At 41.0% G+C, this 21,049-nt stretch overlaps 2 pseudogenes; both read right to left on the reverse strand.

Moving 5' to 3' along the window:
* Positions 1-12,896, reverse strand: part of LOC140500451 (ferritin heavy chain-like) — a 33,825-nt pseudogene extending 20,929 nt beyond the window's left edge.
* Positions 11,763-20,187, reverse strand: LOC140500449 (ferritin heavy chain-like; annotated as a pseudogene).
* Positions 20,188-21,049: the final 862 nt, after the last annotated feature.

Raw genomic sequence — 21,049 nt, forward strand, 5'->3', positions numbered from 1 at the left:
GTCCGAGGCTGAATTTGTACTCAGGTCTTCCGATCCCAGGCTCAACACTCTATCTACTGATAAATACCCTACTCCCTGCTTTAACATAGCCTTATCTATGAAAATTTGCCAGGTCTATGTCCCATTCATAGCCTTCCCTATTCCCCTAAGGGACAACCAGAAACCAGAGAAATTCAACTAAGCTCCAAGTGTTCATGTATTAACCCCTTCCCAGACATGATTGCAATATGAACAGGGTCTTGAGAATCAAAATCCACTTACCTTAGGGAATAAATTGTAGAGTTTTCAGCTCCAAGCAAAGAGAAGACTTTCTAGTAATGAGTGCTGTCCAAAATGCAATGGGATTCTTCAGGTCATCCTGGGTGATCTTCATCATTTTGGTGATATTGAAAGGTCTGACATAAGCATTGATTGGGGATATTAGGGTTGTTTTTCATTTTTTTTTGTTTGTTTTTCTTTTTTTTTATTATTACCTAGTCACTTTATTGAGATGTATATGGTCGTAGTCTTTTGGTAGAAAGTACGGCCAGATAACCAAAATATGCATGCACTGAAAGACAGTAAGAGTCATGCCCACATTTCCCAGGTGTGTGGGAAGCCAGGTTGCCTTAGCTCTCATCGTCACTGTGCCCAAGGGTGTGCTTGTCAAAAAGATATTCCTCTGTGCTAGAATCTGGGGCCCCCATTTTGCCCAGGTTGGCCACTGATCACCCAGTTGTTTGATGGACTTTACCTGTTCGTCCCATAGTGGGTTTCAATGAAATCACATAAATGGGGTCATTCTTGTCATTTGTCAGCTTGTGCAATTCCAGTAATGACTGATTGACATTTTTTTCCAAGTGCAGAGCACATTCCACTGCATTCAGCCCACTCTTTCAGTCACCTTGGTGTGGCTTCCTCATGTCTTGCAGGAAGATGGGGCTGCCAAGCTGGTTCTGGAGTTTCATCAGCTTCTCAGCATGCTCCCTTTCCTCCTGAGACTGGTAGAGGAAGTACGTCACAAAGTTCTTCAATGCTACATCATCTTGGTCAAAGTAGTAGGACATGGAGAGTTAGACATAGGAGGCATAGAGTTCCCGTTTAATCTAGCAGTTGATGGCAGCTTCGAAGTCCTGGTGGTAGTTCCGCTGCACCTGAGAGGGGGCCGACGTGGTCATGGCAGCAGTGGAGGCTGTGCAGTGGCTGGGGCTGTATTTGGGGAAGTGGTAACGGCAGCAATGGCAACTGAGGCCAGGGGCCAGGAGCTGGGGGTGGCTGAGCTACTTCTGCTGCATCAAAGGGAGGAGGGACAAAGCGATGTTTAGTGGAGGTGGAGGTAGACAGGTAGGTAAGGGGCCCTCCGGGGAGCAGTCGAGAAGTGGGTTCTGTATACGCATTGTGGAAGGAGGAAACCTCAGAGACTCCCTTTCCTTGCTCTTCTGGTTGATTGGGAGTATTGTTGAAGAGTTTCGGTGTTGACGAGTTATATGAATCATTTCAGAGGAACTTGGGGTTTTCCTTCCAATATTGATTCTGTGACTCGGGAAAAATAAAAGGCTGAAATCGTTCAGGTGGGAAAGAGGAGAATGATTGTGAGTTCAGGTTTCTTTCAGCATCCCTTCAACATCACAGGATATTGGCGGCCATTTATTTAGCTCTAGATCAATTCTTTGTTTTAAAGCTTTAGAAAAGGCTCCTGTTCTTTCTATGATTAAATGCCTGTTCTAGACAAAACTTAGTATGTAGGAAACTAGATAAAAATTCAGTTGTTAGGCTGTTAGCACAATAGCTACCCCTAGACAGTGTCATTGTTGGAGTCAATATGAAAGCAAAACTTGCATGAGTAGTTGTATTTAGTTGCAAAGAGCCTGTCTAGAATCCTTTTCCATGTGGAGCAGGAGGATGCGTTTGGAAGAGGGATTCTTTTTTTACGGTGACGTTCTTGGAAGTGGGGATTTTTACAACGACGCTCTTGGAAGGTTTTTTTTGTTTTTTTTGTTTTTTCTTTTTTTAGGAATGCTAAGTCGTCAACTAAGAAGCAATATTTTAGCTGAACATTTGGGTTGGGAGAAGGGAGAAAAGAGAGAATGGGAGTCAGTAAAGCTTTGGAGATCATACAGTAAAAACGTAGTCAACGTTGAATTTGCTTATAAAATGCAACCTTGGGAAGACCAACACATAAGAGCATCGGGCAACGTTTCACTGAGTAATCTCTTCTCATCTGTCTTGTTTGTGTTCCAAGGCACACTGGCAATGTCCACTGCCTGGAGGAGCCTGGAAAGCCCGTAGCAATGAATTTCCCTTCAGAATTCTGTCCCAGCTGACCACATTCAGGGCACCCAAAGGAGTAGAAGTTTCCTTTGCAGTCTGTTATCATGCTGAATTCAGCCTCACAAGTCACTTTGGTATTTGGCTGGCCATTGTACGTTATCTGGGCAGGCCTGAGAATGGCATTGTTTTGGTTGCCAAGGCAAAGTTGCCCCATCTTGTTCTCTCCAAATGCAAACATGAAGTCAGTTTCTGTTAAAGCCAGTGTGTTTGCTACCACAGTCAGTGGACTCCATCACTTCCTTGCTGAGCACTTCCATGAATGTGGGGGCTTCCACTCTCTTGGTATCACCATGTCCCATCTCCCCCTTCTCATTTCAATTCCAGCTCCACAGCTTTCCTTCTGTGTTGATGAGTTGACTGTGACCAGCACAGGGGTCAGAGACCATTGGCCAAACCTGGGTCCTGTACAGACAGCCATTTCTGTGTGGCCCCCATAAGTTTTGCCTTAGATTGCTGTAAGAAGTTTGCTGTTTAGTCACTTCCTCCTGACCAATGAGGACCCAGTTGGTCAACCCCAATATCCAAAGCTGCCCTCTGCACTTAAAGCTTAGTTTGGGGGTGGGGGAGTTAATGGGGAGAGGGAAAAAGCTTGTGTCCCTCACCCCTGGCCCCCAGTCATGATCCTCTCCTTTGTGTGCTCCACCTCTGTGATGACCAAGAAGGAGTTTTACAAGGATGCTGGAGATACTTGGAGGAGGAGCTTAAAGCAGGGGAAGACAGTGACATGGCGTTTGCCATCCCAGCAGAGGCCTCCTGGATTTGAAGATTTTATGGCTTGTGAGAATCCTCCTCCCCTCTTGCTGAGGCCAGGAGACTAACACCCAGGCAGCTGAACTGACTCAGTTCCCAGAGGTCCCCAGTGCCTGAGGCCCCTGGCTTAAGACATGGTTGTACCACCTTCCTTCTGTCCAGGAACACCCCGCCACCCAAGTTGGGAGCAGTGGAGACAGAAGCCCCAAACCCTCGGTGTATCTGAGGTGATCAACAAAGGTGAGCCAGACAGCAAGGTGAGCGACCTTTAGTGGAGAGCAGAGGAGCAAGTTACTACCCTTCCATGTTCCCCTGCAGCTGAGGGTTGAGACAGGGCTAGACTCATAACCTTCAGTACCTACAGATTGAGAGAAGGTGTGGTGTTTTCCCTTAGGACATGGGCACTGAAAGATTTTGGTGTTAATGAGTTTTCCTGAACTTACCCTATTAGCTAGCTCTTTCCATTCCTAGATTATTTATATACCTATCAACATCTATATCCATATCCCTATCTACATCTCTATCTTCATATCTGTATCTATGCACATATATTCATATGCATATCTATGTCTATGTCCCTATTTATATATCTCAGTCTAATCTCCATGTTTCTATTTCCATATCTCTGTCCAATCTGTATCTTTACCTATATTTATCTATATCTACATTCTTGTCCATATCTATAGCTAATCTCTATCTGTATCTACATATCTATATCAGGGTATCAATATTCATATCCATATTTATATCTGAGTCCCTATCTATTTCCCTGTCTAACCTGTGTACATTCCTATTTCCATATATATATATATATATTCAATCTATATCTGTACATATACCTATATTCATGTATATTTATATTCATGTTCATGTCAATATCACATCTATATCTATATTTGTTTGTATCTATATCCATATCTCTATCTGTATCTATCTATATCATATCTGTATGTGTATCTATATCCATGTGCATATCTTTATATCCCTATTCATATGTAACTTGTATCTCAAATGTATATCTATATTCATGTCTGAATCTATATCTAATCTCTATTTAGGACTGTATCTACCTATATCCATACATAAACATACACATGCACCAGTATGTAAGTCTGCTACAGGTATGTGTATGCACATATTTTCTTTCCATGGATTTAAATTCTTAACCCCTGTTCAAGGACAAGACAAGATTGTGAAGTAATGACAAAAGTCTCCTTGGTTAATGTGTTTTTCTTCCATGAGATATTTGATCATAATATCCCCTTCCCCTCATACTGTAGACCCACCTAGGCTTTTTAAAAGCAGTAATGAAAAAAATATATTGTATCATGTTTTTTTCTCTCATTTGCTAAACTCAGCTCACTCTGTGGGGGGAGATCAAGACTTCTGGCAGGAGAGATAATCAGAAATGATCTCATTTCTTTCCTAAGAAAATTTCGAAAATGACGTGAGGGGAGGTTGCTTTCATTAAAAATCTGTGTTAAATTCTCAGTAAGAACCAAGAAGGGATATTTATTAAAACGTATAATTTTTTCATCCTAACTTACATAAAGCAGTCTTTGTGCTCCTATGTATGACTCTTTAGTTAAAGAGGTTTCCTCATTAAATATCTTTGTTTTCTCATTTTCCCATATTTATTGATGAATATAGGAGTGAAATACTTCTCCCCATCCATTTCAGGGAGAAATGGGAGAAAACAACACCAAAAATCACTATTCCTTTTTGTATCCTCTGTAAAATGTATGTTTCCTTGTTTTCTGCTAAATCTACTTTTCTATGAAATGAGGGCAATGAGGTGGCTGCTGGGCTGGAGTCAAGACTACCTAAGTTCAAACCTGGCCCCTGGCAGTTTACTGGTGTGTCCTGGGCAAGACACAGTAAAATGAAAAGAGTAATACCCATATCCTACAGTTGTTGTGACGATCAAAGGAAATATTGGTTAAGAGATTAGCACAGTGTCTTGCTCGTAGTGGTGCTTAATCCAAAGTGTGGGGAAATGAAATGGATGGTTTCTCACTCACAAACACACAAACATATTTACTAGAAGAAATTAGAGGTAGATAAAGTCATTGCCAAGGACTGAACCAATGAATTTCATATGGGTATGTATGTACACCGTCATATATTTAAATGTCTTATGATTTCTATCATTTTAGTCAGAAAAATCTTATGGTAGAATGAACCATATATATGCGAATACATGAAAATAAATACATGTTACTCATTATTTGAGTACTCATTATCTGAGGCCTCAAAATTATAAGGCTCCATGTTGTTTGAGCCTGGCTTTGTTTGATGGTAGCTGATTAGGCAATGCCCAGGGAGAAAACTTCTACCAATCAGAGGATCAGCAATTATCTTGAAGTTTATAGTGACAGAATATTGCCCAGAGGATTGAAAGGTGAAGTTAACTGTCTAGTGTGTTTTACTGGCAGAATCTGAACTCAGATTTTCTTGTTCCAGAGTCCAGTCTGTTATCCTGCCTCCCCTGGAAGTTCCTGAAGGAAGCCACAATTGTAACATGAATATATGTTCCTGAATTCACCATCTATAAAATTAGGTGCTACCATTCCCGCTTAACACTAACATATTTCCAACAACATCCTGTTTTGTCTTTGTCTGATCAGGTGACCCTGGACAAGTCATTTTTCCTTTATTGCCTTAACTGTCAAATGGGGATGATAATAGCAGCTCCCTCTCCCAGTTGTGGGAATCACATGAAGTAATTGTAAACTGCTCATCAAGGGCTTAGCATTGTGCCTGGCACAGAGTTAATTGCTACGTAAATGGGAGTTATTCTTATCATCACCATTATTATTTCTACATACAGGAAAAGAACCAAGCCCCACCATTACACTGTTGCAAGCTTCAGGGAGTTTCCTATGTGCTACTTGCACTTATACCACTAGGTGTCAGCAGTGGGTCTAATGCCAGACACCCTCAGACCTAGAGCCACACCCCTTGAACTGAAAGCACTTTGAGAGCCCTATTCCTGACTGGAGGAGACCAAGGGCTAACCTTCAGATGTTGTCCCACTAATGTTTGCTTGAAATGTGTTCCATTTGTGTATGGTTAGTTTTCTTATTGCTTTGCAGTCCCCTCTAACTTACTCTTACCAGGACATAAGAGGCATCTATTTAGCATTTGCTAATAATAAATGGGGAAGAGTCCCTGAATGCCAATTCAACTGTTTTTCTATTTTAAGTAAACGAGTGCTTTTCACCACTACCATGTGATGGCAAACATTGATAATGACATGGCGCCTCTTTGGAGCAATACGTTTATCTCCTCCACAGTCACTCATCTTTGAGTCCCAACTCGTGAACCAGCCTTTTCACATGCAACACAAAGACAGAAGCACCTTCTCCCTCATACAAAAAAGCACTGATGAACTAAGCAGAGGTTCCTGAGTATTCTCCAAGGAAACCCTCAAATTGTACAACTCGTTCCTGCAAGTATTCCAACAACACAACTTTGTGATGTTCCATTTTCAGGAATTATAGAAGATCAAAAACTGGTCACTTGACCATTTAAATTAACCTCCTAAATTTCTCCACCTCAGTTCTCTGCCAATGTGATTTTATTTCAATGACATATAATCACAGACTGAAAGGTCCCTTGGTCAAGGCAGGTTCACCCCTGAACGTGTCCATCGCTTCCCTTAATGAATTTCTCAAAATATTTTGTTGACAGCCTCATTATCATGAGCAGTTATTGTCAAGGGAGAATCAGAGAATTTCCAAATTAAAAGAAACCCAGTCACCACTTAATTCAAACTACATACTTGATAACATATGATGATTGTCACTTAACTGTCAACCTCTGGTTAAAGACTTCCAACAAGACCTTCCACTACCAACAATGGCAGTCATTCCACTTTTGGATAGCTCCAATTCCTTCAGCATTTTTCTTTAGCTCAAACTCAAATTTAGGCTTAATGTATACATTGATTTCAGGTCTGCCCTTGGGGGTCAAACAAAACAAATCTAATTTCTCTTGCATATTTTGGGCCTTTCATGTACTTAAAGAGAATTATTCTATTACTTCCTGTTCCAATCTTGCCAGGATAAACACTTTAACCACTTGTTCAGCCAATCTCAAGGTATCATGTGTTACAAGCTATTTATTATGAAAATTAACCATATCTGGATACTGTCCTGCCCATCAACATCCTTCTGAAAATGTGGGCTTCAGCAAAGAACACCAGACTATTCTTTGGATTTGACCAAGGGATGATCACCTCCTTATTCCAAAAGCTTTACCTCTCTTTACATTACAAATTCACTAATCCTCTCAGATCTTTTCCCAGGCAAACTGCTCAATATATAGTACCTCAGAATTTTATTTCTGAAATGCAAGTGTCAGATTTACAATATTGAAATTAATCTTATTATAATAAGCACAATATCCAAAGCCAATTAAGATCCCTTCCATTCTTTCTTTTCCTTTTAAAAAAATATCAGGACAGTATTTATTCTTCTGAAAGCCTTCCTTTGCTAAACAGTCTTACAAATATCAGTGACTGGTTCAGCAATCTTACCTAGCAACTGTATCAGTTCCCAGGGGTGTACTTTTCTTAGGCTCCACGATTCTAATTCATCAAGGATATGTCTGACATCTTTACTTAATTTGCTAATGAAATAAATTTGTATAAATTTATGAATATAGAGTATATGTTTCCTAATTGGTACCAATTTGCTAATGAGCCATCTTGATTCTGTCCCTTCTTCTTCAAAGGTTTCTCAAGCAGAGAAAAACGAAAGAGTAATAACTGGGCAGCTCTGTCTTTTTTCTACCTTTGTCCAGTTTTATCTCATCTGCTCTGGGTAATGGGCAGCAATCCCTAGTTTCATCTTCATCTGAGACTTTCCCTTCTGATCCTTCCCCTTGCCATGACCGTTTCTCTTCAGTTGATGAGGGCTCCTCTTGTCTTGACAGCTCTCTTGGTCCACTCTCAATTCCTGCTTTGATTCTCTTCGCAAAGACGTCTGCTACGTTGTACGTAGGCAACATGTGGTTCCAAGGTGTTTATTGTCAATGTGGGGACCTGCCTGGGATCCTGGACAATCTTGTAGACTCTCAAGTTGCACAGATTTCCATCTTCTTGGTCTTCGATGGCTTCCTATGGATCTATGATCATGTGTGGTCCTGTCACACCAAGATTTCTTACCACAACTCCATAATAGGCTGAAGACCTCAACAATGATCTGTGTTCTCCACACATTTGCCCTTTAGGTGGGACCCCTTCCAATATGTCATCTTCCCATTCATGCTATGTCTCTATGAGTGAATATGCCTTGGTTTTGTGGAGCGTACTTGCACTTTTTATTTTTTTACTGCATTACTCCTTTGGTAAGATATACTTTTTTGCTTACTTTATAGGTATATTCCTTTTACAAGCTTATTCCCTCTTTTACTACTAATATTACTGCTACTGCTACTACTACTACTACTAGTACTACTACTACTGCTACTACTACTACTACTACGACTATTACTACTACTACTTATATTACTATTCCTACCTCTACTACGATTCCTACTACAACCACTACTACTGCTACTACTACTACTACTACTAGTACTTATATTTCTATTCCTACCACTACTACTATTCCTACTACTACTTACTGCTACTACTACTACTACTGCTACTACTACTACTGCTACTACTACTAGTACTACTACAGCTAACATTTATATAGAGCATTAAGATTTGTAAGAACTTTATACATGTTAAATCACTTGATTCTTTCTACACCTCTGTATGTTGGGAGCTGTTATTCTGGTTTCTCAGATGAGGAAATTGGGATAAAGAAAGTTTAAGTGAGTTGATCATGGGCACATCGTTAGTAATTGTCTGGGGCAGGATTTGTACGCAGGTCATACTGACTCCAAATCTAGTACCTTATCCACTGCATCAACTCATCCCATCCTTTATAGGTTTACTTTCCTTACAGATTTACTCCTATAACAACTCTTCCCTCCATGGTCTCTTTTTCCTTCACAGGTTGATTCACTTTATATTTTAACCTCTTAAAAACTTGATAGTCACACTTACCTATTTTCTCTGAGTGCTCTAAGCAGCAGATAGGCAGACATCCAATTTTTCTGTTCCTTCTGTCCTTACCAGTGTGTTTCACTTTCCTTTTCTTATTTACTATACCTTCTGCATTTCCTCGAGTATTCTTCCTCCCTTTTGAGACTTTTTCCTTGATCCTTCTTCATCTGGAGTCCTCATTAGATGGAATCCAACTCTTCTTCCATGAGTTCAAGTCAATCTTCAATTGTGCCTCAAATTTTCTTACTTTCTTCTCCCCAGTTCCAATCTCTGGCCTTCTTCACCCATCCATCTATAGTCTTCTCTGTCTTCTTTTTATTGAATTTATTTTTTCTTTTCGTAATCTTTTCTGTCCTTCTCTTTTTGAAGCTGGGTTCCTGGGGATGTTGTGGTCATGATATGAGAGATTGTTGGGTGGAAAGGTTGTTTGCCATCACCACTTGCTGCACCTGGAGTCACCCCTGAGTTATGCTCTCTAAAGAATGCTGCTGCTCCTAAATCAAGAACTGTCAAGGTGATACTAATTCAATTAGCAGACCTCTCCTGTGATCTGGGATTTTTTCTTCTTTCACGAGGATGTCATTGTATTTCCTTGCCATCTGCTGATTGCAATAAAAAGTAGAATATTTCCCTAGCATTCTCCTTAGTAGCAATTATTGTTGGTGATGGAATGAATTTGTCCCCAAATGTTTAAGAAAGTTTAACTAATACTATTTTTATTTACTCATATATCTCCTTTTGCATTTGACACTCTCCTCAAAATGTCTATACCATGACTTGCTCAGCCATGTCTTCCTCCTACTGAGTAGACACCTGCTACACAAACCCGCTGTCCAGCCCCAGCACTGGCCCTCTTTACAGATGACAGGATCTCCAAAGCACAGGGAGACCAATGTTCAAATGAAATGAACAATATCATATGAGCAATTTGCATGTTGACAAACTACAGAACAACCATTAAAATGAAGAAGAATATTAGTGTGGAAAAAATTTTTCACAACTTTTTAACTACGGACTAGAGATTTCCACACATTCCTATCAATTGTGAAATAAAATCCCAGAAACATAACCTCACCATGAAGTGGCCTCTTAGCGGCTCACAAATTTTTGAACTTCATTGAGTGTTCACATCTACTCAAAGTTATTCTACTGAATCCACAGACCCTTTGAATTTCTTTCTAAATATATTGTCATATGTACTATCAAATAATATTTGTAAAATATTTTTAAAAATTCGGAGCTGCATATAAATGTAACTTCATTCACCCCAAGTAGGGTAAGTGAGGGACAGCATGTGAGTAATATTTATATTCAATTACATAACATTATACTGTAGAGGTGAAAATGGATCATTTAGTTAAAATAGAAAAACAGGCTATAAATACATTAACACCAAAGCAGGTTTCAGTGGCCAAGAGTCAAGCAAGCTAGGGCACCAGAACTTCCCTCACATCCTTCTCACAGTCTCCCCTAGCCCTTCTAACTTCCCCCCTACTCTCATCACCAACCCTACCCCACCTCGCCCCACCACGTACTGAAGGTTGTACCTGAGTCTAGCTGAGACCTAGGCCCCAGCTCTAGGGGAGCTCATGGTGGGGTTAATAACTCACCCATCTGATGACCACCAAAGGTGTCCCACGTTGATGTCTGACGCACCTCAGATACACTGAGAGGGTTGAGGCGACTGTCACAACTACTCCCAACTGGAATGACTAAGGTCTTCCTGGACAAAAGGAAGGCTGTCCCAAGCCAGGTGGGGAAACCTCCAGAAACCAAATCAGTCTTGCTGCTTGAGTGCTAAATTCCTGGTCCCAACAGGAAAAGAGGGGGAGCCTCTAAGGCCACAAGACCCTTCTCCCTGCTGAGAGGTGACTGGCCATGCCTTGTTCTTCCCCTGTAGATGGTGTGGTTGTCCTCCTCCTCCTCCTCTTCCTTCTCCTCCTGTCTTCGTGCTTTTACTCCTCCATTTCCTCCTCTCCCTCATCTTTCTCTCCTCACCATATTCCTCTTCTTCTTCTCCCATTTCACCTCCACATTTGCATCCTCTCCTCCTCTTTGCATTTGCTACTCTCTCCTTCCCTTACTTTGTGTTTTGCCTTCTTTTCCTTTTCTTCTTCTTTCTTGACCTTTTTGTGCCTCTTCTTTTTTCTTTTCTGCCTCTTCTTTTTTTCTTTTCTGCTTTCTCTTTCCCCTCAGTCTTTAGTAATAGCATGGAGCCTAGCACAGGAAAGCAAGAAAGTAGGAAGTGTTTTATCCATCTCTCTATTGAGATGTCCCCATTCCCCATCAATGACACTCAACTCCCCCCAAATAGCCGCGTGGATAAAAAATTCTTATCTGAGTAGTACTATTCCAGTGCACTTGATTGGATGATAATGGGTATTAACAAAGTTAATAATAAGTGATAAATACCCTCTAGTCCCAGTATAAGTGATTAGACTCTAACTAACAGCTTCTGCTGTCTTGTAAAAATATTCACAAGATGTCCAAATATAACTGGAGGGAGCAGACAGAGTAATCCAGATTGGAACACTCAGGGCTCTGTATTAAGAAGCTCACCTGCACAGGACATTGGCCAGCAGGAACCCTGTTCAGATACCCTGAATGTAATTAGAAAACCCATTGATTCCTTCTTCTCCACCTTCTTTCAAGGCTTTCAACCCTAGAGATGGCACTCAGGTTAAGGAAGGGAGCAGCTCAGTGATTAAAGCCTGATGAAAGCCACAAATCATGGCCCCATTCTTCCTTCACTTGCCTCATCCACAATAGGCTGTATTTGACAGCAGCTGTTATTTAATAGGGATGGCATTCAGGTACCAATCTCTGTTGACAGCAAGAAAGGAGTGGAGAGCGGGGCAACTCAATGTTCAGTCACCAGTTTCCTGTCAAAGACACCCTAAAGGTTCCTGTAAGCTCTAAAGGAAGCTAGAACTTGTCAAACCAGCCATTTAGTGCAAATTTCCTTCTTTCTAAAGTAACCAATGCAGGGCTTTTTTAAGCAGGTGGCTTCCCTAGTACACTCATGTTTGCTCACAAAGATGTTAATTTAGAATTCTTATGAACTCGAAGCAAGGACAAAGTATTTCTGAATGATGTTAATAACACAAATAAGCATTTAGAGACGAGGAATTAATTTATGAAAATTCATTGTAAGTACAGAAAATAATAAGTTACAATTTATATAGGACTTAAAGGTTTGCAAAGGAAAGTACATGTTTTCTCACTTGATGATCATAAGAGCCCTGGGAGGTAGGTGCAATTATTGTCCCTGTTTTTCACATAAGAAAACTAAAGTAAAGTGATTTGTCCAGGGTAACCTAGCTAGTAAATGGGTGAGGTTGGATTTGAATTCCGGTCTTCCTAAGTCCAGATTCAGCACCCTTACCATCTGGACTACCTTCCTACCATGCCTTCATTTCCAATAGAGAAGCTCCGGATTTTCCCAATATCCTCAGATCTTATTTATCCTCTTTCCTCCATTTTTCTGACCCTTCTCCCTGCCTCTGATCCAGTCTTATCACATAAAAATTTTCCAGCTCTATGTCCCATTCACAGCCTTCTCTCCTCCTATAAGGGACAACCAGAAACCAGAAAAACTCAACTAAGCTCCATGAGTTCGTGTATTCACCCTTGCTCCAGGCATGCTTCTATACAAACAGGGTGTTCCAGAATCAAAATCCACTTACCTTAGGGAATAAATTGTAGAGAATTCAGCTGCATGCAGAGAAAACACTTTCTAAGAATGAGGGCTGTCCAAAGTGCAGTGGGATTCCTCAGGTCTTCATGGCCGATCTTCACCATAGTGGTGGTCTTCAAACGTTTGAGATTGCTATTGAATGTGGATATTGGAACGTTTTGTTTTTTCTTTCATAAGAACCAGGTCATTTTATTGGAATGTAAATGGTGGTAGTTTTTTGGTACAGATTATGGTAAGATAATCAAAGTAGGCATGCACTGAAATACAGTAGGAGTCTAACCCACAGTTCCCAGGTATGGGGGAAGCCAGGTGTGACTTAGCTGTGTCTCCAAGGGTGTGCTTGTCAAAAACATATTCCTCCATGCCAGAATTGGCAGGGGTGGGGTGTATTTTCTGCAGCTTGGTTACGTGATCACTTAGTTGTGTGATGGACTTTAACTGTTTGTCCAGGTAGTGGGGTTTCCATAAAGTCATGTAAATGGGGGTCATTCTTTTCCTTTGACAGCTTGTGCAGTTCCAGTAATGACTGACTGACATTTTTTTCCAAGGGCAGAGAACATTCCATTGCATTCAGCTCGCTCTCTCAGTCTTCTTGGTTGGGTTTCTTGATGTCTTGCAGGAATATGCAGTGGCTGCACTTGTCCTGGCCTTTCATCAGCTTCTCCGCATGCTCCCTCTCCCAGTGGGACAGGTGGAGGAAATACTTGGCAAAGTTTTTCAATGGTACGTCATCTGGGTCAAAGTAGTAAGACATGGACAGGTAGACTCAGGAGGCTTAGAGCTCTTTGATCTGGCGGTTGATGGCGGCCTTCGAGTCCTGGTGACAAGTCTGCTGTACCTGAGAGGTGCTCGATGTTGTCATGATGCAGGTGTAGGCTGTACAGAGGCTGGGGCTGAGGCTGGCGTGGTGGAGGGAGAGGATCACAGGCAGGGGCAACTATGCAACTGGCTGGTGGGCGAATGGGAGGATGGACAAACTGTTGATTAGTGGAGATGAAGATGGATAGGAGGTAAGGGTGGTTCTGGGCAGGAATCAAGCAGCTGTTTAGATTGAAGCACTATTATAGTGGGAAACCACAGTGATTCTCCTTCCAGCTGATTGGGGGCAGTGCTGAAGAGTCTCTTAGTTGATGTGTTACATGAATTTGTTCAGAGGAACTTTGGGTTTTCCTTCCAATATGGCTTGTGACTCTTGAAAAATAAAAAGTTGAAATCCGTTAGCTGGCCGACAGAAGCGTGGATTTGAGTTCAACAGTCTTTCAGTATCTCTTAAACCTCACAGAATATTGGCGTCCATGCATTCTTCCATGTCACTTCTTGGTTTTAACGCTTTAGGAAGGCTTGTTATATTCTTACTATGATATTATATATGCTCTATATCAAACTTACTACTTAGGAAAATAGATAAAAATTCAGTTGTTAAGTTGTTAGCACAATAGCAAGCCCCGCAGAATGTCATTGTTGCATTCAATATGAAAGCAAACCTTGCAGGAATAGAAGTATTTAGTTGCAAGGACCCTCTCTGGAATCTCTTTCCATTTGGAGCAGGAGGATGCCTTTTGAAGAGGAAGTCCTTTTTTTCTTACAATGAGGTTTTTGGAAGTGGGAGTTTTTACAAGTGTGGTCTTGGTAGAAGGAGGTTTTTTACTGTTGTTTGTGTTTTTGTTTTTCTGAGAATCCTAAGTAGTCAACTAAGAGCCACATTTTAATGAAACATTTGTGGTAGGGGAAGGGAGAAAGCAGAGAAAGATGGAGAGAAACACTTTGGAGATCCTACAGCAAAAAGGGAGTTGACGATGAATTTGGTTCTAAAAGGGAACCTGAAAGACTAACACAGGAGCTTTGAGATCTTTTCCCTGAGGAGTCTCTTCTCATCTGCCTTCTTTGTGTTCCTGGGCACATTGACAATCTCGACTGTCTAGATGGGCCTGGAGAGCTGGCTGACAGCCTTGCAGCCATCAGGAGAGGATGTCAGGATTATGTACAGGGAGGTTGTTTTGCTTTTCCATTTCATTCTGGCTCTGGTTCCTGTTGTTCAATAAGGATTTTGAATAGCCTATGGTAACCTGCTTTGTGGCAGCTACGTTTATACACTTCTTCCCACAAGCAAAGCTTCTAATGGTCCAGCCACAGAGGTCCTGAACAGCTTTGGGATACATGGTGGTCCCCTGAGAAGTGTTGGGAGCACCCCAGAAAATCTGGCCACCAAGGTGAAGGAACAGATGTAGCTGGCATAGATTTACCTGGCCCCTGGCGTGGGAAATTAAAGAGCTTCACCAGATGAGTGACCATCTCATATTTCTGCTCTGTGAGACCCAGCTGGCCATCTTCTCCAAACCCCCAAGGGAAAACAGGTTTCTGAGAGTCTAGAACTGGAGTGTGATTGGTGTCACAGGAAACATCCCAGACAATGACATTGGGGAATGGGAAAATCTGTACAATATTTGTATTTTCAGTGCAGATGGCAACTCAGCAGAGGACCAGCTCACAGTCATATTCTAAACTCTGAGGCCATGCAATGAATTTCCTGTCAGAATTGTGTCCCAGCTGACCACATTCAGGGCACCAAAGGAGTGGAGTTTTCCCTTACACTCCATTATCATGCTGAATTCAGCCCCACAAGTCACTGTGGTATTTGGCTAGCCATTGTACATTGTCTGTGCAGGGTTGGGAATGGCATCCGTCCGGGTGCCAAGGCCAAGTTGCCCCATCTTGTTCTCTCCAAATGCAAACACAGAGCCAGGTTCTATTAAAGCTAGAGTGTGGTTCCTTCCACAACCAGCAGACAGGATCATTTTCTTGCTGAGGACTTCCATGAATTTGGGGGCTTCCACTCTTTTGTTATCACCCTGTCCAAGCTGCAATTTCTCATTTCAACCCTAGCTCCATAGCTTTCCTTCTGTGGTGAGGAAGAGACTGTGAGTGTCACAGGGGTTCAGAGACCTCAGTCCATACATCGACCCCAGACAGGAGTTTCTGTAAGGTCCCCACAAGTTCTGCCCCAGATTTCTGTAAGCAGTTTGCTGTTTAGTCACTTCCTTCCAAAAGATGAGGTCCCAGTTGGTTGCTCCCCAAATCAAAATCTGTCCTCTGCACTTAGAGCCTGCATGAGAGCAGGGAATAATGGGGAGAGGAAAAGAGCCTGGGTCCCCTGCACCCCTGCCCCTGCCTCACACTCCTAATCCTCTCCTTGGTGTGCTCTGCCTCTGTGATGACGAAGAAGGAGTTTTACAAGGATTCTGGCGATTCTTGGAGGAGGTGGCTAAAGCAGGGGAAGACAGTGGCATGGCTTTTGCCATCCCAGCAAAGGTTTGAGGACTTTATGGCCTGTGAGAATCCTCTCCGCCTCTTGCTGAGGCCAGGAGAATAACACCCAGGCAGCTGAACTGACTCAGTTCCCAGACGTTCCCAATGCCTGAGGCTCTGGCTTGAGACATGGTTGTACCACCTTCCTTCTGTCCAGGAACACCCTGCCACCCTAGTTGGAAGTAGTAATGACAGAAACCCCAATCCCTCCGTGTATCTGAGGTGATCAACAAAGGTGAGCCAGACAGCAAGGTGAGTGACCCTTAGTGGAGAGCAGAGGAGCAAGTTATTACCCTTCCATGTTCCCCTGCAGCTGAGGGTTGAGATGGGGCTAGACTCATAAACTTCAGTACCTACAGACTGAGAGAAGGTTTGGTGTTTTCCCTTGGGACATGGGCATTGAAAGGTTTTGGTGTTAATGAGTTTTCCTGAATTCACCCTATTACCCAGCTCTTTCAATTCCTAGATTATTAATATATCTTCTCATATCTGTATCCATATCCCTGTCTATATCAAATCTTTATCTGCATCTACCTCTATCTCCATAACTACTTCAGTGTATCAATTTTCATATAAACATTTATATCTGTTTCTCTACCTATATCCCTGTCTAATCTGTTTATGTTTCTCTTTCCATATCTATCTCATCTGTTTCTATACCTATATCTATCTATATCTATATTTATATACATGTCCATATCTGTACACCAGTCTCATCTGCTTATGTTTCTGTTTCCATATCTATCCAGTCTGTGTCTCTATATATCTATATCTATATTCATGTCCATATCTATATCTAATCTGTACCTATATCTATCTTCATATCTACATCAGTGTATCTATATTCATATCCATATCTATATCTCTGAACCTATCTTTATCCCTGTCTAATCTGTATATGATTCTATTTCCACATATATATCCAATCTGTATCTGTACCTGTACCTATCTTTATCTACAGCTATATTCATGTCCATACTGATATCTCATCTGTATCTATGTCTGTATCTACATCCATATCCATATCGGTATGTGTATCTATATCCATGTGCATATATTCATAACCCTTTGCTTATATAATCTGAATCTAAAATCTCTATCTATGTTCATGTTGATATCTGCATCTCATCTGTGTCTATATATGGATCACCTATATGCATACGTAAACACATACACATACACAAATATGCATATCTGCTTCATGTATGTGCATATGCATATTTTCTCTCCATGGATTTAAATTCTTGACCCCAATGCCAAGACAAGACAAGAGATTTTGAAGCAATGACAAAAGTTTCCCTAGTTAATGTGTTATTCTTCCATTAGATATTTGGTCATAAGGTCCCCTTCCCCTCAAACTCTCGGCCCATCCAACCTATTTAAAAGCAATAGTGAAAAGCTTATGTTATATCTTGTTCCTTTTCTCTCATTCACGTAAATTTTCCATTAATAACTCAGCTCTCTCTGTCGGGGCGGGAGGCTCCTGGCATGAGAGATAATCAGCAATGATCCCTTTTCTTTTGTAAGAAAAATCCTAAAATGGCGTGGGGGTGGAGATTTCTTTCATTGAAAAATGTGAGTTCACTTCTCACTAAGAACCAAGAAGGGATATTTATGAAAACATATAATTTTATCATACTAAGTTGTATAAAGCAGTTTTTGGGCTCCTGCGTATGCATCTTTAGTCCAAGAGGCTTCGTCATTAAAGATTTTTTGTTCTTTTCCCATATTTCTTGATGAATAAAAGAGTGAAATACTCTTCCCATCCATGCTGGCAAAAGGGGGAGGAAATAGCCAATAAAATCACTGTGCTTTTTTAGTTTGCTTTATAAAAGAGACCTTTCCTTCCTTTCAGTTCAAATTCCCTTTCTATTAAATGAGGGGAACTAGGTGACAGCTGGGCTGGAGTCAAGACTATCTAAGTTCAAACCTGGCCTCTGGCACTTTCCTGGTGTGTCCTGGGCAAGACACAGTAAAACGAAAATAATAATACCTATCTCCTACAGTTGTAGTGAGGACCAAAGGAAATATTGGTGAAGAAATACTGGTGAAGAAAATTAGCACAGTGTCTAGCACATGGTGGTGCTTAATCCAAAGTGTGGGGAAATAAAATTGATGATTTGTCATATACACACACAAGCATATTGACTCCAAGTAATTAGAGGGAGATCAATTCCTTGCCAGTACTGAACCACTGAATTGCACGTGTGCGTATGTATACATACATATATTAAATGCCTCATTCTTCCTATTATTTTAGTCAGAAAAATGTTTATTAGAATAAGTTACACGTATATGATTACCTAAAAATACATGTAACTCATTACTAGAGTATTTATTGTCTGAGTTCTCAAAGTTAGGAGGCTGCATTTGGTTTGAGTTTGACTTTGTTTCAGGGTAGGTGATTAGGAATGCAGTGAGAAAACTTGTACCAATCAGAGGATCAGCAATTATCTTCCAACTTATGGTCACAGAATATTGCCCAGACGATTGAAAGGTGAAGTAAACTGTCTAGTGTGTTTTACTGGCAGAATCTGAACTCAGATTTTCTTGCTCCCAGGACCAGTCTGTTATACTGCCTCCCCTGGAAGCTGCTGAGGGAATTCAAAGTTTTAACATGAATTCATAAATTTACCACTTATAAAATTAGTTGCCACCATTCGTACTTAACACTAACATATTTCCAAGACCATCCTGTTTTGTCTTTTTCTGCTCTGGTGACCATGGACAAATGCTTTTTGCCTGAATTCCCTTAACTGTAAAATGGGGATGATAATATCAGCTGTATTCCATATTTGTGAGAATCAAGTGAAGTAATTGTAAATTATTCCTGAAGTGCTTTGCATTGTGCCTGGCACAGGGTTAATTGCTACATAAATGGGAGTTATTCTTATCATCTCTATTGGTATTATTTCTACATAGAGTAATGGATCCAAGCCCCACCATTAGACTGTTGCAAACTTCAGGGAGTTTCCTATGTGCCATTAGAACTTATGCCCCTCGGGATCACAGAGTGTCTAATGCCACACACCCCTTCAGACTTAGAATCCACAAACCCTGAACTGAAAGCACTTTGAGAGCCCTGTTCCGGTCTGTATTTCGGTTGAAAAGTATCCAATTTGTGTACAGTTTGTTTTGTCATTCCTTTGCAGGTCTCCCTGACTTACCAAAAGAGACATCTATTTCCCATTTGCTGCTAATAAGTGGAGAAGAGTCCCCGAATGTCAATTCAACTGTTTTTCTATTTTAATTAAACTAGTGCTTTTCACCACTACAGTGAGATGGCATACTTTGATAATGAAATGGCGACTCTTTGGAGGAAGATATTTATCTCCTCCACAGTCACTCATCTTTGACTACCAACTCCTGAAGCACCTTTTCACATGCAACACAAAGTCAGAAGCACCTTCTCCTTCATGCACAAAAGCCCTGATGAACTAAGCAGAGTTTCCTGGGTATTCTCCAAAAATCCCTCAAATTGTCCATCTCCTGCAAGCATTCCAAGAAGACAATTTTGTGATGCTCCATTGTCAGAAATTAAACAAAATCAAAACCTAGTCACCTGAGCATTTAAAATAACCTCCTAAGTTTCTCCACCTCACTTCTCTCTCAACGTGGTTTTACTTCAATGACATATAATAACAGATTCAAAGGTCCCTTGGACAAGGCAGGTTGATCCCTAAACGTAACCATCTCTTTTCTTAATGAGCTTCTCAAAATATTGTGTTGTGTTGACAGGCTCATTGTCAAGGATGATTCATAGAATTTCAGAGTTGAAAGGAAACCCAGTGACCATTTAATTCAAATTACAGAAAAATGGGTGACTGGCTTCAAGGGGACTCAGAGGAGACCCAAAGAGGGGGTTCTTGGGATAAAGGGATGGAAAGACAGTCTGGGGGAGGAGGAATGAGGAGGAAGGAGGAAAGGAAAAGGGAGGCCTGAATGTTTGGTAGTGCAAGACTGCAATGTTCAGGTTGTGTGCCTTCCCTGAGGACACAACTATTTCAAGGGAAAGGCATTAAATTAAATCACATGGTAAGAAAAATCATAATAGCCCCACCCTCCCCCCCAATATAACGAGGCTATATTCTCTCATAAATAGACACAGCATGAGTGAGAAGAGGAGGGATGTGTAAGGACTGCACTTAAAGGATAATCTTGTAGGGAAAGTGTGGGGCTGGGGTCCATGTGGAGGGGCAGCTTACTCTTGTGATGTTCCAGAAAAACTGACATCTTCTCAGTGGGCCTGTTTCCTGCTATGTATGGGGTGTGTTGGATACATTGTTGCACAAGTTCTCCATTGATCTTGCTCTGGCTGATAGTCATTTGCTCTGAGTTGGGTCTTGACCTGATGGCTATGTACATGTACATACGGGCATAAATACACATATGTGCATATGTGTGTACATACATATATATATATTCACACTCCATAAACGTATGTATGAATATAATATTTCCTCCATCTATCCTAATACTGGGAAAACTCTCAAGGGTTACAAATATCTTTCCATGCAGGAATGGAAACAGTTCAACTTTAGGAAATCCCCTATTATTTCTCTTTCCTGTTAAGTTTTCATGCTTCTCTTGTTCCTTGTATTTAAATGTCACATTTTCTATTCAGCTTTGGTCTTTTCATCAAAAATGCTTGAAAGGCTTCTATTTCACTGAATATGTATTTTTCTCCCTGAAATATTATACTCACTTTTGCTGGGTAAGTGATTCTGGGTTTGAATTCTAGAGTTCCTTTGACCTCTGGACTATTCTGTTCCAGTATTGTGGAAATACAGTCAGGTCAATAAGAGGTCTAGCAGCTTATACATTATAGTACCTCTGCTAACTCTGGTGTTATTAATATTGTATTTCCACAACACTCGAATTGTTTCTTTCTCACTGCTTGCAGTGATTTTTTTCCCTGATCTGGG

The sequence above is a fragment of the Notamacropus eugenii genome, chromosome 4 (assembly GCF_028372415.1).
Source record: "Notamacropus eugenii isolate mMacEug1 chromosome 4, mMacEug1.pri_v2, whole genome shotgun sequence".
Classification (NCBI taxonomy): domain Eukaryota; kingdom Metazoa; phylum Chordata; class Mammalia; order Diprotodontia; family Macropodidae; genus Notamacropus; species Notamacropus eugenii.